This window comes from Phoxinus phoxinus (assembly GCF_949152265.1).
Source record: "Phoxinus phoxinus genome assembly, chromosome: 16".
NCBI lineage: Eukaryota > Metazoa > Chordata > Actinopteri > Cypriniformes > Leuciscidae > Phoxinus > Phoxinus phoxinus.
The window spans coordinates 15,725,950-15,741,159 of record NC_136891.1 but is presented as its reverse complement, the minus strand read 5'-3'; the positions used below and the strand labels follow the sequence as shown (position 1 = coordinate 15,741,159).

The 15,210-nt window shown below is 36.6% G+C and overlaps 2 long non-coding RNA genes across 3 annotated transcripts; one reads left to right on the top strand and one right to left on the bottom strand.

Annotated features, from left to right (window-relative positions):
• Nucleotides 1–6,177: 6,177 nt before the first annotated feature.
• On the top strand, nucleotides 6,178–9,612 carry LOC306983543. Its single transcript, XR_013794384.1, has 4 exons — nucleotides 6,178–6,308; nucleotides 7,038–7,138; nucleotides 7,821–8,092; nucleotides 8,243–9,612. It is a non-coding gene; the product is annotated as an uncharacterized lncRNA (long non-coding RNA).
• Nucleotides 9,613–10,874: 1,262 nt separating this feature from the next.
• Nucleotides 10,875–14,471, bottom strand: LOC306983531. 2 transcript variants are annotated; one of them, XR_013794381.1, is made up of 5 exons: nucleotides 14,155–14,471; nucleotides 13,325–13,425; nucleotides 12,459–12,568; nucleotides 12,217–12,316; nucleotides 10,875–11,279 (listed from the first exon to the last, which is right to left on the bottom strand). It is a non-coding gene; the product is annotated as an uncharacterized lncRNA (long non-coding RNA). The 2 variants fall into 2 exon arrangements; XR_013794382.1 differs by having other exon boundaries at nucleotides 12,217–12,313.
• Between the last annotated feature and the right edge of the window lie 739 nt (nucleotides 14,472–15,210).

The window sequence follows — 15,210 nt, the reverse complement described above, 5'->3', positions numbered from 1 at the left end:
TATCATATTTCCTTTCACAGAACAACAAGCTGGACGATAACCAATCAGGATTTAAAAGCGGCCTCTTAAATGAGACAGCCTTGCTGCCGGTTACTGAAGCTCTATGGATTGCAAGAGCTGATTCCAAGTCATCAGTGTTCATTCTGCTGTGGAGTATCTACAGCTTTTGACACTGTTAATCAGCAGATCCTTCTGTCTACCCTCTCATGACTGGGCATCACTGGAACTCCACTTGGGGAGGTATCCAAAACAGATCAAATAGTCACCGGGGTACCTCAGGGATCAGTCCTTGGACGCCTCCTCTTCTGGGACCCATTATACAGGCACATGATTTCTACTATGCTATGCTGATGACAGTTTTCAATTCAACTAGACGATCCCACAGTAGCTGAACAGATCTAAGACTGCCTGGCAGACATCTCGGCATGGATGAAAGAACATCACCTGCAGCTCAACGTAGTAAAGACAGAGCTTCTCATCTTCCCAGCTGTAGATTTGAAAATCATGCTTCCCCATTATTGTTGAATCACGGAAACTACACCAGATATTTTGCCACGAGATTTCTGTTTATTATGTTTATACATGTCAATTTAATTTAATTGAATACATGTCAGACAGAGAGAAACAGGCATAAAATAATAAGGCTATAGGTGAGGTGGTCTTCATTCTAGATTTCTCTGTTCCCCATTTATCTATCCTCCCACCCCATCATGCCAGCTGTAAATGGTTTCTTGGTGTTTCTCCTTCCTCACCCCCTCATGCCTTAGTTTGTCTTCCTCTCACCTCGTCATCATGCCATTATGTTTCTCTGCGGTGGTACAGTAAGATTGAGCTTATATACATCACAGAGAGACTTTCAACTTGCAAGGTAGCAAACACATGTTGCTTATGTTTAAAAATGGAACGTATACCTCATGCTTACACATGGTACAATCCTCTGCATATACATTAGTGGTACATTTTAATCAGTAAGAAACATTCCTTTCCTTGTAAAGAACATACCAACTGTACACATTTGAAGTATCATCATCAGTGGAACCTCTCTGCTCAGGGAACATGTTACATTGCACAAATACCTATAAGCAAAATATAACTCTACCCAGATCTTTATTCAGCACACATGTACAAACATACTCTGACTTCACAAAATACATTATGAAAATGAATAAAGAAAAATAAAAAATAACATTAAACAACAAAATTGTAGTCTTCACCAGCGACTTCATCCGCATAGCACAATTACAACAACCAGCTAGGTTCAGCGAAAATAATCCAAGAATCCTAGGAATCTTGGAATCATTTTTCATGACCAGCTGACCTTCAAAGACCATGTTGCTACTACAGCACGATCATGCAGGTTTACACTGTACAACCTCGAGCAGGCCCTTGTTATTTCGGGGTTGGACTATTGCAATGCTCTTCTGGCTGGTGTTACGTCTAAGGACATATTCATTTTGTGTTTGTAATTAAGGCCACATTTACACATAGCCGGGTATTTAGAGAAACGAATATTTCCCCCCCTCCGTTTTCAATAATATCATCATGCACACAACCCGCATAAATACGCCGTCTAAAGCGCCATCATAACTATGCCAAACCTATGGGCGGCAGTGTAGGGAGAAGGATAAAGGCATGCAAGCCAATCAGAATCCTCAGAATCGACAAGAGAGAACCTAAAACCCCGTTTCTCCCAGTTGACACGACAACATATAACCGGCGTTTTCAGAAATCTCCACTTAGGCCGGAGTTTTAAGAAATAATCGTTTTCTGGGATAAAAACGGCTTTTTCGTGTAAATAACAGGCCAAAACGCAGAGAAATATCTGCGTTTTCCCATCGTGTAAACGGGGCCTAAGAGTGTTGTTACGTCCAAGGACGTATTCATTGTGTGTCTGTTACATACTGAGAGTGTTATGTGCGTATGTATTTCTCTCTCTCTATTTTTCTCTTGTGTGTCTTTGACTAATAGGATTAAGGGCTACTATCTGTGCTCGTTTACCAGTGAGCGATGTCCCGCACACTGATTGGTGCGTGTCCTGAGGAGTCTAGTACAAAGCAGCAGAGAGAGCACTGAGAAAGGAGAGAGACATTGCGGCGTTTGAGGTTGCGCCGCTCTCCAAGCCCAGACAAGTGAACACTGGTCTCGCTCTTTGGTGTGTGTGGTCACAATGGCCCTCATTTATGAAAAGTGCGTACACCAAATTTCCAGCGTACACCCAAAACCATGGTGACTTTGCGATTTATCAATATGGACGTTGGCGTACGGCACGCTCAAATCCTACGCCAGCTCAGGAGGTGGTGTACATGTACGCACGTTTTGAGTTAGTGCTGGAATGCGCAGAAAAACAATTCCTAACACCACAAAACGCACTGACAAACTAAAGATATGATATATTATGACCCACTGTAAAAAACAACAACATAGAAATTGTAACAGATTAAAGTCTGAATAGAAGTTAGGGTTATGTTGCGTTTATGTGTGTGTAACACATTCTGTCCTTTGGGACTTGCCGTAGGCAAGAGAGGGATGTGCATGTGCATAAGATGACCAGGGGTCCAAAATAAGCACATGTGAGGTTGATGTAAAAGAGATTAAAAGTGTGCACCGTTCATGGAACTTCTGTGTATCGTTTTCATTATTTTATTATCCAACAGTGTTTAAGCGAACCCGATACAAAAGCTCGGTTACAAAATTATAAACTTCAGTGTTTATTTTTGTGAGTTAAGCCCGGCAGGTGCGCACGGACTGGGTTCAGTAATGAAAGGCTTTCAATGACCAAAAAATAATTCAGACTGACAAAATAATTAAAATGACATTCTTCTTCTTTTAAATAACCTAATAATACTAATACAAATAATAATAATAACAACAACATTCTTCTTCTAAATAACAATAAGCGTCATTAATAATCAAAATCATAATACTAATAAGAAGAATATTACAAATTGTCATGCAATTATTCACATCATCATTGTAGGCTACACCCCATTACATGTGACGTCATGCGAAATTCAACGCTAATAGTTTCAAAACACGTGCTGTAAAATAATGCACTGTGATAGGTAATTTGCTCAACCAACCAGCGATTTAAACTGGATTTCCACCGGGGAAACGAGAAGAAGTTTCTCCTCTTTGCCGTCTTTGTGTGTCCATGGCGTAAAATGAGGGTGTGGGGGAGGCGTGAATATATAGGGGCGTGTTAATCTAATGACGATCGTTTTCAGCCGCGGCATTTATCAAGAGGCAGGTATTGCGTACACCTGAATTTCAAAGGTACGCACAGCTTCATAAATCAGGCGGTGAGAGGAGTGTAAGCATAATCTTACGCCAACATATATGCCCGTTTCGACCATAGACTGTAAAAAAATATGGACGTAGTGTCCGTGACGTCACCCGTAGGTTTCTGAAGAGCATTTTTGAAGCCTAAAGTGGGCGGAGCCGGCCGTCGCCATCTTGGCCTCGCGTCACCGCTCGTCACTCCCGGATAACAGAATATGGGCAAAGAGGCGGAGCTGAGGAGCCTGGCTATCTGAAACCACGCCCACCTAGCGCGACGTTATGGAGTTAGCGCAGGCTTGGGAGCTAATATGCTATATGCTACTCACAGTACCAAGTCTGCGACTGCACAGGGGCTCGCGCTAAAGTGACACTGACAGTTGATGATTAAAATCAGAATGCCAATTAAAAGGTCCTGTTTTTGCCCTTCGAAATATTATAATAGTTAAAAGACATATCTACAAGTGATTCTGTACAGCTATTCTGCTAGTTGAAAATGTATTATGCAGTAACTTTACAATATTACTCCGAGAGTGTGTGTGAGTGTGACCGTGATTATGTGCATAAGTTACATGTCAATCACTATTTTATTACAGTCTATGGTCCTTCAGCGCGGCATCGCTCTTCAAGTTCGTAGAGAGCTTTATTATTCAGTCCATTTTAAATTCTGATTTTGGCCGCATCTCAATTCTTAAATGAGTCAAAACATAGATATATTACCTATGAAGTTCAAGTAAATGCACTAGAAATCCGCGCTCATTCAAGGACGTACATTTATTGCATGGACGGAGAGACACCTGCAGGATTTCATCTGACGGTACATTAGCATGTTATAGTCTGTTCCAGAGCAACGGTACCGCAGAACGAGTGTAGCCTTATATCTATAGACGTTTTTAAATCTGAAAACTCCACAAAAGCGACGAAATTGTCAGACATCCATTAGTGCATGTTCACAGAGGAAAACAACTGAAATACAGCGCTGGTTGTTCTCTCGTACGATACTCGACGACAACGGCGGAATCCAAAGCCGTGGGCGAAGTAATGGGTGTATTAAATTATTACAGCCCGGAAAGTACTGCGTAATTACAATGAAATTACAGTGTAACTTTCGGTAATTACAGTGTACCTATAAAGTACTTATGTGTAAGTATAGGGGAACAATATGTAAAGTCTTGGGAATAAAGGGGTAACAACCAGGAAAATACTGCGTAATTAAAACTAAATTACAGTGTAACTTTCGGTAATTACAGTGTACCTATAAAGTACGTACGTGTAAGTATATAGGGAAACAATTTAAAGTTTTGGAATAAAGGGGTAACAACCAGGAAAAAAAAAAAATTATTTAGGCAAATTATTAAGTATTTTAGAACTACGGGGTACTTATACTATAATACAATCTTACTTTTGGGAGCAATTTAGCGAGTAGGCTACATACACTGCACCTTTTTGTAATAATAGTGTATACAAATACATAAAGGCTTTTTTCAAATTACGGGGTAGCCTATATATCAGTGCATTTATAAAGTAGGCTAATTTGTTTTTATTGCAAAGGTGCACTGATTAAGTTGTTTCAAGGCAAGTAAAACTATTGCAACTTTTTTTTTTTTTAAATGCTGGGGAAATATACTCTTGTTTCTTGTAGTTACAGGGTAAGTATGACATTGCGGGCCGTAAATTAAAGTGGTGCTTCTTACCCTCTTGTTTCTTGTAGTTACAGTGTAAGTATGCAACCCATTCTCACTCCCAGGGCGTCAAAAACTGAAGCATGGTCAAGTGCCTTCCGCGTCACCTAGAAGACGTCGAAGGTGCCCCTAGGCGTCACTATATTGACGAACAAGGAACTCCATTGATTTCAACGGTTTGCCTTATGCGTCAGATTAAGACGCAAAAGGCAAATTAGCCTAGTTTAATAGACCCTATACGTCATCGCAATTTTCTAAAGCTCTGGTAAGAAATAAATAGGCCTATTAAATTGATAAAAAAAAATGTATAGCTAAGTTTCGTTTCTATAGCTACATAAATGTATTTAATGTCTATAAATCCCCCTTTTAACATTATCTGTAAAGACTTTTATCTGGGCCTGGCTACCTCCAGCAACTCGAAAGCTTTAAAATCCATAACACATGTGTGTATACATGTATATATATATTTGCGTTTTTATAATGCATAACTAAATTATTGTGTAGACCTACTGTGTATACTTCTGGCCGGTTTCTTATTGTAAAAAAAAGAAAAAGAAAAAAAAAAGATTAAAACACACACATATTTATATTGATAGATTTGAGATCTTATTGACAGGGACATTAATTATCAGCTCGCTATTAATGTTCATTAATGTGCAATCTGTAGAATCTGCGATATTACGTGCTTTTACTGTTGTGGTTCTTATGTTGGCCAATCAAAACATAACAAACTCTTACACATAATCAACCGGGTATTTTTTATAATATAATATAATAATAAGTGTATAATAATAAATATAATTGTTGGTTTATAATTTAATAAATGTAAAATATTGTTATATATATATATATATATATATATATATATATATATATATATATATATATATATATAATAAAAGCAATGCCACCAATAAAGTTTTTTTTTTTTTTTTTTGGCATCCCATTCTCGCGATAAATCCTGCCAGTCTCACGGCAGTTCGTGATATGGTCACGTAATTTAATCTATTGGTTCGTGAAACGGGCACGTTTATTTCGTTATTTTCGTAATTGCAGCACGTTTTTTTTAAACTTAATGTATTTCAATGGGAAGCATCTTTCGTGATCAAAGCACGATTCTGTCGGGCTGCAGCAGAGAAGCTGTTTAATCAACATTTATTCACGAGATCTTATCATAGTTTATGTATTTATTTTAATTATATTATTTCGGTCTTATTGCCAGGGAAGCTGGATTGCTTTGCTGTTTATTGATATTTTAAAATATATTTTATCAGTAGGAAATCGCGCTGAAGAAGTCTCATTCCGAACACCTCGCGATATTTGGCATCAGGTCACGTGTGCCAGATGTTGGTAAGTAGTCGTAAATACGCTGTCCTAATAATGTTTGATATAATGTATTTTCTGTGTGTCGAAATGAATCAGATTAGCTCAAGTTCAGTCACTGCATTATATCTGTCATCTCCACGGAGGCTTTGCGTTTCATTGCTTTCTATGAAAATGGTTTCTATGGTGATTAAACACTATCTATCTGTCACGTGATGTGCTATAGGCCTAGACCAGGCTCTGGCCTAGACTAGAGTAGACCTTCAATCAGTTAATCATATTCATATCAGGTTTTTAAGTAGTACAATTAGTTCCAAAGTTGTATGTGTAGTAGAAGCACAGTAAAAACAACCATGCTTTTACCACAGTAACATTAGTTTTACTGTGATAAGTGTAGTAAAAAGACTGTAATCACACAACTTACCATGCTTTTACCACACTATTGGTAGTTTTAATGTGGTACTTATTGTAAATGCACAGTAACCACAACACTAACCATCCTTTTACCTCAGTAACCTTAGTTTTACTGTGATGGTTGTAGTAAAGGACAGCAATCACAAAACTTACCATGCTTTTACCTCAGTATTGGTAGTTTTAAAGTGATAATTGTTGTAAATTATGCATATTAACCACAACACCTACCATGCTTTTAATGTTTAATAATGTAACATCCAATATTTGTAAGGAAAATCAGTACTTCTTCCTTTAAATAATCCTATATTATGCATAATGATATTCTATTTTCTCTGTTTTCAGCTGAAAAGACCAAAAGGGCCTTTCGGACTCAGTCAGCCCATTATTGTTGAGGACAAGTAAACGGAGGAGACGGACCGCTGCAAAGGCAAATATTCGCAATGGTATGTATGTGTTGGTTTTAACCCTAAATCAAACATTTTATCAAGCATTTGTTGTTTCTTAAACCTGTTCTTACAAAGCCATAGCCCAATCAGTATGAACAGTCTCAAAGTCTTAATAATTCACAAGATTTAACAAGTTGTCAAATTCGTACGATACTAGTACATATTTGTATACTCGTACATAATCCTGCAGCTTTTACTCCTAGTGCTGTCATTGGCTACTGCCTCAATTCCTGTACATATTTATCGCGATATTTGTAAATCAGTTGCGCCCCTTCTTGGAAAGTAGTCTGATGTCCCACACACTGTCAGAAAGTTTATATTAATTGCATTGGATTCATTAAAATATTACAAATTGGTCCATGTCTGTTGTGCTCATGTTCCAATGTCCAATGATACATGATGTCTCTCCACACCTCATAACCTACCTCTGTTTGCAAGAGTGGAAAAGCTAATCTGACTTGTCACATGACATCAGATACGCAATTATTTTGTCGTAATCAGATCAGTTACACTGCTGATAACTGTCCCGTTTGCATATAAATCATGTTATTTTTAAACGAGTTCATATGATTATTGCTTGCTATTAAAGACATACTTTTATTCATAGAAATGCCCACATATCAGTAAACGTATAACATAAAAATGCTTTTAACATTTAATTATGCTACACTCTTTACAGAAATATATCCCACAGTTATGGATAAACTCCCAACATCATCATCAAGTCCTGTGCTGGGCACATTGGGCAACAAGTGTCCTCCAACGTATTCGATCCGTGGCCAAGTTCTTCACATCTTCCCATGGGACACTGACATTCTTCAGCTCTTCGTGAAACATCTGTCTCCATGTCTTCCCAGGTCTTCCCTGTCTCCTGCATCCTCCTGGTGGTGTCCACTTCATCACTGTCTTTGGGTGGTGTTGTTTGGGCATGCGTCGGATGTGTCCAGCGAGGTGCACCCTTTGCTCTGTCACAGTTTCTGAAAGTCTTCATGTGAAGCCCCACTCCTCCTCAGGATCTCTTTGATATATGCAGAACCAATATTGAAAATAGTGATTTATCTTTTTTCCATATTGTTAAAGCATTTAGTTTTCTCTTTTCAGCTTCATAAACTGTGCTTGATGTCTGCCTAATGCCTTCATCAAAGAAGCGTCAGTGCTCATCAGGTGTTTTGCTAAAGGACATATTCATTGCCATCCATTAGTTCTAGTCATGCAGTGACTTCATGATGCAATAGACAAATGTATATTTCTGCAAGTGTATTTAGCAGGTGTTTGTCCGAACAATTGAAGTGAGAGTGTTCAGGAAAACCTTTAGAAAACAATCCATATTTATGGAAATCTTATTGGTGCTGAACGAATATTACAGAAATGAGACACTTGACATACTGGACATTATTCTGAGTTTGTTACCTTTACATTTAGATGGACTTAATGTCTCGCATTTAGCTTCATTAAACCTTTTATTACAGTGGTCACTATAGTAAATGTCCACCATAACTACATCTATGGTATCATTACATCACTACCTGGTTAATGTAAATGTAATATACCCGTGAATGTATTTTATTGAAGCATTATGTTACTGACATTTATAATCATTAACTATTTTAAGTTGCCTTTCATTTAGTGACAATAAAAGTGACTAATAATCACAAGAATATAGAATTAAAGGTGAGAATGTAAAACGTTGTGCTTACGTTTTTGCCTATTTGTTCTTTAAAGCGAAGAAACAAATGTATTTTCACATAACAAAGTTGTATCTCATCTCTTGGTTTGTAAAAATATAACTTCATCATAGCGATTTTTTTAACGTTACTGTATATGTCACTAAAGATTGCCCCTGTATCTTATACCTGTTTTTTTTTATATAATTTTTTATCTGATTTTTATACTGTTGTGCAGTAGGTTTGGCACTACATTTGTCTTAAACAGTTTGACATTAAAATTGGAATATGCTTTCAAAATTAAGTGCATTCATTGTGACATTTATTTGAATATAATTGATATAACTTTGATATACTATACATACACTGTAAATGTTAGAGGCACTTTAGTACATGTAATTATCTTTAATTAAAATACTGCAAAACTACCCCTGCTGTAGGCCATTGCTTAGAAAAAAGTTTCTCTTTCAAATGTATTTATGAATCACTCTTTGATCATGTGATCTCGTTTTTGGATGGTAACCACACAAAGGAGTCTTTTGTTTTTAAATGTGAGTTTTATCATTTAATTAGAATTAATACATTACAGCCCAAATATTGTTTGGGTTCAAATATTAAATATTTAAGGTATCTATCCCTGCAGCCGGAACCAGAAGAGATCTGTCATTATTTACCATAAATGGGCAAGTAAGTGTGACGCATCTGTACAGCTGGATTGTTATTGGCTGTGACCAGAGCCATGGCTCTGGCTGTGACTTTATCTGTGATTGGACTATCGTTTAACCCATATAAAACGGCGCTTCATGTTACAAAGCATGTTTTGGTGTTATTATTGCGTTAGTTATACATAAAGTTAACTACAAAGTGTCTCTATGTTGTGAGAAATTGCTCCTTTACTGAGATCCCTACCCTAACCCTAAGCATGTCTGCACATTTCAATGAACTACAGGACAATGTTTCCTGTTCCATTGATAGCATGACAGAGATATGTGGGTAATGTAGTTTAAAACATTTAGTAATGAAACAATAAATAAAAAATAAATAAAAAATTTTAATGGACAACTGGATATCTAAATTTGTTCATTGTGCAAACCTCTATGACATATATGAGGGACAGGCTGAAATTTGATAATTTACTGTGAGCACTTTAAAAAATAACCTTTATGCCAGCTTTCCGTATTATGTCAGAAAACTGGGCCCAACATTATTTAGTAAACATAGCATAAGCAGTTGTCCTGCCGATTTTCTCTTTGATACACTAACCGGACTGTGAGTTACAGCCATTTGAAATGTGCAGTTTTTTGCTCTTCTGCTGGGCCCTTGGGGGTGGAAGTGCAGTACAATCTACACCAGGGATAGGCAACTCCGGTCCTGGAGGGCCACTGTCCTGCAGAGTTTAGCTCCAACCCTAATTAAACACACCTGAACTAGGCAATCAATGTTTTCAGGATTACTAGAATAGATACAGGCAGGTGAGTTGTTATCAGGGCTGAAGCTAAACTCTGCAGGACAGTGGCTCTCCAGGACCGGAGTTGCCTATCCCTGATCTACACAGATCTACACTCACTATTACACAGGGATAATGCACCATTCAGTAAAACAAACAAAAACAAAACAGTACCAACATTTCCTTTTCACCCCCTCTGATTGCTGCTTATATGCCTGACATCAGTAATGTCTATGCTTTAATTTTAAATGCAGTAGTAGATGTACTAGAATGATCAACATGGATCATCTTCAATTATGCTTGAAGTGTTTATAGCAAGATAGCCACTGCAGCCTCTTGTTATTCACATAGCTTCCCTTTATTTCACTGCAAACATTGCAGTTGCAGCTTATACATGCAAGTATGTGCAACTTTTGTCCCAAATATCATTAACCAGATCTAAATGTGTATGTCCTAAGAAAAAAAAATAATGGTAATTAATTATATGTACCGGTAGTTGTTTTTAAATTATGAACTAAACTAAAGAAATAAGAAATTAAAATTTCTCAAATGTTGTTTTTATTTACTGTACCAAACACCACTTTCAATAAACAATATTCACCATACTTTATTACACAACACTTTATTGGACACAGCATAAAGTTGATAAAGTAGCATACAGACAATGAGATTCAAGATAAATAAAAATGTGTCTTCAAAAATACATTAACATCATATTAATCCATTCACAGCTGCTGAGCCACAAAATGAGTGCCAGAGAATCATATTCAGTCACCTATGATACAGAAAACAGATTTGATATTGTGTTGGAAAATAATGATTCATTATCACTAAACTGGTTTCTTGCTCTTCCCTGTACATGTCTCGATCATGTTCATGTTCTTCTTCCTCGTCTAAACCGTTTGTTCAGTTGTACCCTACAGTACAACAGAAGAACAGAAGATGTGATCACTGATGTGGTGTAGCTTTTTCTCAACCAGAGGAAGAAGTCTCAACATCCCATTGTCAGGCGTTCTCCAGTCCTGGTCTGAAAGTAAAGCAAAAAACACAAACAATACAAATTAAGTTGTTTAATGGACAGTCAGGTCAGCTTATGGCTACGTTTACACGCGGATGGCTATTTTTATAAACGGACATTTCACCCCTCTTCGTTTTCAAAAATAACATCGTGCACACGAACCCGTGTATATGCCATCCAGAGCATGCCAAACCTGAGGTGGCAGTGTAACGAGAAGCTCAAGCCCATGTTAGCTAGTCAGAATCCCGAAAATAGGCACATACTGTGACGTCGCTGCCTAAAACTCCGTTTTTCTCAGTTTACATGCAAACGTGCAAACAAAGTTTTCCAAAATCTCCACTTTGGCCCGAGTTTTTAGAAATAATCGTTTTCTGTGATAAAAACTGGGTTTTCGTGTAAATGAGAGGCCAAACCGCAGGGAAATATCGGTGTCTTCACTTCGTGTAAACGGGGCCTATGTTCTGCGATATATTAAGCAGTGATGGGCTACTCTGGCCCTTAGCGTCCACTGTCCTGCAGATTTAGCTCCAACCTCAAACCCTCCTGCCTATTGTCTAAAGTAAAGCTGAAGACTTTCAGATGTGCTCAATTAGGGTTGGAGGTAAACTCTCAACCTTAAAAAGGAGAACGCAAAAGGGCCAGAGTTGCCCGTTCCTGATTTAAATTTACAAAGCAGCAGTCAGTACATTATATAATATACACATTGATTTATTATATATTTTTTTATATTATATTATATATATATATATATATATATATATATATATATATATATATATATATATATATATAAAAAATATTTTCACTCTTCTGTCACTTGTTTCAAGAGCTTCACTTGGTCAAAAACCAAGTGATAACCTGTACAATGTAAAATTGTCAACATCAAATTATGTACTACATATTACAGCATTGTTTCAATACAAGACATACCAATGGATTTGCGTACCTTTCTGTCTTCTTTGGGCACCAGATGTTCCTTCCTCACCCGAAACAAAGGACTTACTCGATTAGCTTGTGTTGATATAAGGACTGGTCTTCCTTCTCTGCTGTAAAACAAGAAAGTATCTACTTACTCTATGTGCAATTACTATTGTTCTTGAAACATAAATTAAGACAGTTATATGCCTTACGATTCAGGAGAGAGCATTTGATGAGTAAATACTGATTGAAATATTCTAGAAACTTTACCTGGGAAGGGCTGATCACGGCAAGATCCGCTGCGACTCACTAGCAGCTCTTGTGAGGGTTGGCTCTTAAAAGAGCTGTTGAGTTTGATGTTGTAGAGATGTAAAGTAATCCTGCAATACAGAAAGGAAGGTAATTTTATTACATTACATGCAAGCAGTCAGTTATACAACTGTAGGATTTATTTCTGTAAAGAGTGTTGCATAATTAAATGTTAAAAGCATTTTTATGTTATACGTTTACTGATATGTGGGCATTTCTATGAATAAAAGTATGTATTTAATAGCAAGCAATAATCATATGAACTCGTTTAAAAATAACATGATTTATATGCAAACGGGACAGTTATCAGCAGTGTAACTGATCTGATTACGACAAAATAATCAAGTATCTGATGTCATGTGACAAGTCAGATTAGCTTTTCCACTCTTGCAAACAGAGGTAGGTTATGAGGTGTGGAGAGACATCATGTATCATTGGACATTGGAACATGAACACAACAGACATGGACCAATTTGTAATATTTTAATGAATACAATGCAATTAATATAAACTTTCTGACAGTGTGTGGGACATCAGACTACTTTCCAAGAAGGGGCGCAACTGATTTACAAATATCGCGATAAATATGTACAGGAATTGAGGCAGTAGCCAATGACAGCACTAGGAGTAAAAGCTGCAGGATTATGTACGAGTATACAAATATGTACTAGTATCGTACGAATTTGACAACTTGTTAAATCTTGTGAATTATTAAGACTTTGAGACTGTTCATACTGATTGGGCTATGGCTTTGTAAGAACAGGTTTAAGAAACAACAAATGCTTGATAAAATGTTTGATTTAGGGTTAAAACCAACACATACATACCATTGCGAATATTTGCCTTTGCAGCGGTCCGTCTCCTCCGTTTACTTGTCCTCAACAATAATGGGCTGACTGAGTCCGAAAGGCCCTTTTGGTCTTTTCAGCTGAAAACAGAGAAAATAGAATATCATTATGCATAATATAGGATTATTTAAAGGAAGAAGTACTGATTTTCCTTACAAATATTGGATGTTACATTATTAAACATTAAAAGCATGGTAGGTGTTGTGGTTAATATGCATAATTTACAACAATTATCACTTTAAAACTACCAATACTGAGGTAAAAGCATGGTAAGTTTTGTGATTGCTGTCCTTTACTACAACCATCACAGTAAAACTAAGGTTACTGAGGTAAAAGGATGGTTAGTGTTGTGGTTACTGTGCATTTACAATAAGTACCACATTAAAACTACCAATAGTGTGGTAAAAGCATGGTAAGTTGTGTGATTACAGTCTTTTTACTACACTTATCACAGTAAAACTAATGTTACTGTGGTAAAAGCATGGTTGTTTTTACTGTGCTTCTACTACACATACAACTTTGGAACTAATTGTACTACTTAAAAACCTGATATGAATATGATTAACTGATTGAAGGTCTACTCTAGTCTAGGCCAGAGCCTGGTCTAGGCCTATAGCACATCACGTGACAGATAGATAGTGTTTAATCACCATAGAAACCATTTTCATAGAAAGCAATGAAACGCAAAGCCTCCGTGGAGATGACAGATATAATGCAGTGACTGAACTTGAGCTAATCTGATTCATTTCGACACACAGAAAATACATTATATCAAACATTATTAGGACAGCGTATTTACGACTACTTACCAACATCTGGCACACGTGACCTGATGCCAAATATCGCGAGGTGTTCGGAATGAGACTTCTTCAGCGCGATTTCCTACTGATAAAATATATTTTAAAATATCAATAAACAGCAAAGCAATCCAGCTTCCCTGGCAATAAGACCGAAATAATATAATTAAAATAAATACATAAACTATGATAAGATCTCGTGAATAAATGTTGATTAAACAGCTTCTCTGCTGCAGCCCGACAGAATCGTGCTTTGATCACGAAAGATGCTTCCCATTGAAATACATTAAGTTTAAAAAACGTGCTGCAATTACGAAAATAACGAAATAAACGTGCCCGTTTCACGAATCAATAGATTAAATTACGTGACCATATCACGAACTACTGCCGCGAGACTGGCAGGATTTATCGCGAGAATGGGATGCCAAAAAAAAAAAAAAAAAAAACTTTATTGGTGGCATTGCTTTTATTATATATATTATATAACAATATTTTACATTTATTAATTATAAACCAACAATTATATGTATTATTATACACTTATTATTATATTATATTATAAAAAATACCCGGTTGATTATGTGTAAGAGTTTGTTATGTTTTGATTGGCCAACATAAGAACCACAACAGTAAAAGCACGTAATATCGCAGATTCTACAGATTGCACAATAATGAACATTAATAGCGAGCTGATAATTAATGTCCCTGTCAATAAGATCTCAAATCTATCAATATAAATATGTGTGTTTTAATCTTTCTTTTCTTTTTTTCACAATAAGAAACAGGCCAGAAGTATACACAGTAGGCCTACACAATAATTTAGTTATGCATTGTAAAAACGCAAATATATATATACATGTATACACACATGTGTTATGGATTTTAAAGCTTTCGAGTTGCTGGAGGTAGCCAGGCCCAGATAAAAGTCTTTACAGATAATGTTAAAAGGGGGATTTATAGACATTAAATACATTTATGTAGCTATAGAAACGAAACTTAGCTATACATTTTTTTTTATCAATTTAATAGGCCTATTTATTTCTTACCAGAGCTTTAGAAAATTGCGAT